Source organism: Macadamia integrifolia, unplaced genomic scaffold (assembly GCF_013358625.1).
Source record: "Macadamia integrifolia cultivar HAES 741 unplaced genomic scaffold, SCU_Mint_v3 scaffold1972, whole genome shotgun sequence".
Classification (NCBI taxonomy): Eukaryota; Viridiplantae; Streptophyta; class Magnoliopsida; order Proteales; family Proteaceae; genus Macadamia; species Macadamia integrifolia.
In genome coordinates, this window is record NW_024868443.1 from 80,524 (window position 1) to 83,886 (window position 3,363).

Genomic DNA, 3,363 nt, shown 5'->3' on the forward strand with positions numbered 1-3,363 from the left:
TTTTTTTGGTATTGGGTCATACAATGGAATAAAGAATCACGTCAGTAGTGTTGACGCCCACAGCCTTCGCCCCGCAACTACCCAATCGAGCAGAGACGTCGGAGGCCGCGTCGCTACCGGTGGAGCCATCGCTGTGAGGGAAGAGGTTGTGATGGATTTGGTGGTTGTCGTCAGAAGGAGGGTGATAGTACATCCTCGCGGTCTGAGGACAGTGAGAATGGAAGCGAGCAACGATCCTCACCCCTGCATCCAACATCTCCACATACTTTCCCATCTCGATCTACTCTCCCTTTGATGCTTTAATATCTCCTCCTCTGAAAAATTGAAAATTTGAGGAAGAAATTGAAGAAAGGAAGAGAAGGAAAGAGAAAGAAATCAATGAAAGATATTGAAACTTAGAGGAAATCCCATATATCAAAGTCCATGAGAGAGAGCTCAGGAACGATGAAGAAAGTGAACTTCTTAAGGACTTTATTTATAGGAAGCCAGTGGAGCCTTCCTCCGTCCACCCCTCTTGAGGAATCGCACTTTCCTCTCTCTTTCTTATTCTAAATGTTCAAGAGACAACACTATGTGTCGACAGTACATGAAAGAATATGCTCCCTATAAAAACCGTTTATTGATTCAGTCTTTTTCATCTTCTGTTCTTGGAATATGCTCATCAAGAAGAGGAGAACAATGGAAACTAGGAATGATCCGTGTCTCATGGAAGAGGCTATCAAAGTTTCAGTCAACATAATATGCGTTTTGGGCTTTTTCCAGGTCCAACCGTTCAAGTGTGGAAATTTAAAAAGAGTAATACTGCGTCAAAACTTGGGAACTGGGATTTAGGAAGGAACCGAATAAAGAAAAGGGAAATTGGGATTTGGGAAGTGGTCGTGTGTTCGCCGCGCGTTTGTGAGTTTTGACTAAAGGTATGCGGAGACCGATCAACGGCAGTTGTTTGGATGAAAACGGGCCTCCTTTTGTAAGAAACCACAAAATTACCACTTTAACCTTACAAAAAAAAAAAGAAAATTACCACTTTAAGCTCTTTTAGCCATTGTTTGTATTTGTCTCCTATCGGCCGTATCGGATTGAGATCGATCCCTAATTCTTGATTGATTCGGATCTGTTATTCGTATTGTATCAGGGATAAAATAGTAAAAAGTTAATATTTTTATTAAGGCAAAATCAATCGAAACTCACCGATTCAATCTGATCCGATCTAGATCAATATCAGTACCAATACCAATACTCATATCGTCCCCTAAATCAATGCTTTAAAAGCAGTAATTTCCTAATTTCAAGGAGTCAACGCCTCTCCAATTAATTTTCCTACCAAAAAAATTTAGTGACGATCTCAAATACGCATCTCAATGTATGGATATGTATGCTATGTCCTTCCAGCACTTAGATCATTCTTCGTCCAATTAGTTGAAGAGGAAATTTTTTTTCTATTTTTAATTGTATTAAAAAAAATTAAGATTTTGATCATGTCCAACCACGTTAGACAGTCACACCAGATGGTTGGGAGCATCTTGTGCACGCACTTCAACAAGAAAACTAGATACTCTTCAGTTGCTAAGATGCCCAACATGCATTCCATGGATGGTTGGGACGACCTAGGGTGCATGCTCGAATCCTCCCCAGCCAGTGAATATTGCACTAGGTGTCCCAACAGTTGAAGACGATCTAAATCCCTCATCTCACACGCACTCACCAAGGGTTTACCAACCTTCAGATGCATGTTGCTAGTTAGCGTGGTTGAAGAGGACCTGAATGATTAATTTCATGGTGTGTAGGAATGGTTTTTGATTTTTTTTTTGGTTGAAAGAAATGTTTTTTCACATCGTTTCCACTTTTTGCCTATGTAGACCTATTGATCCACTTATTTTTCTTTTTTTCCTTTTGGGTTTGGGACAACTTATTTTTCAAACCATGATTGGTATAGCATAGAAAATTTCTCCCACATGGATTGTCTGGGCATAAGAGTCACGCAATTTAATTTTTTTTTTTAAATAAAAAAGAATAATGATTTTCCATGATGCCAGCGTGAGAGAAATCTAATTTTTTCTTTGTTTTTGGTAAGGAGAGGAATCTAATGGTATCATCTAGGTAGGTGAAAAAAAAAATCATATGAAAAGACAATGTTACAATAACTTAGTGGGAAACTTGGGTGGATTCGGTGAAAGATTAAACAAAACAATCGAACTAGCTTTCCAAAACCAAATCAATTGTTATTGTAAGTTATTGATACACCACATAATCGGATCTACTAATCTCTCAATCAAATCATTATTCATGTGTTATTATTAGGGTTTAAAAGAATGGAATCGAGACCTGTATTAGTCAAGAATTGATGAGAATTGATCAAATATGCCCCAACCCTAGAAATCCAGTATAGATCAACCAGACTGATTCTCCACCCAATTCTATCCCAATTCTTAAAACACTAGTTGTTATCCAGCCAAATCTACCCAACACAGCTTTTGAACCATCACCCATGTGTTTTTAACCTGTAAACATCATCTACTCCACCAATCCAACCCTTTTTTAGGTTTCCATCACTCCACCCCACAGTGGAAAGTTTAACCCTAATTCAACTTTTTGCAAGTTCTATCAAATATGTCATTATCAGACCATTAGGATGGTTGAACCGTTCCAACCATAAACTCCTGAGCCTGAATGGTATAGATGTAAATATAGACAAAATAAAGGATTTTCTTTAATTACCACAAATATCTATTCTCTAGAAGGAAGAAAAGGTGTAAGGATCGCACAAAGTATGAATTATTCTTTCTTAGAGATTAGCTCTTAGGTTTGGGTCACTATGGATGATTAGATGCGTTGGTTTATTTCTTTTCTAATAGCAGTGTTTGCGTTAACTGTAAGTCCCACCAAAAAGTAGAGAAAATGGACAACGGCCACCCTTTGTTATTAGTCTATTGCAACTTGGCCACCAAATTTATTTATAGGGATCGTTCATATACATTTCTTTATTGACATAAGATTTTTTCAATGGTCCACTATTTGAGCCACGTGGTAGGATGATGCAGTGATTCTAACGGTTGAATAAATATTTTTAAATGAAAGAGTTCTCTGCTCGGGAGGATGACTGTTGCATCAATACATGGTCATGAGAGTGCACATGAAAGTTTCAGTAATGTAGGCATTTACATCTTTTATGCGGGCGGGGTTGTCATTTCGCTCGCCTTTGTATCTAAGCGTAGCCCATACACTTCCGGACAGAGTCATGAAGACTTATTCAGGTTTAAGAAATTATCAAACTAGATCCGAATCAATCTAAATTTTCTTTGACTTGATATTTTTGCTCAAGTCATGCAAAACCCATCAAGTCCTTTTTTTTTTTTTTTTTTGTTA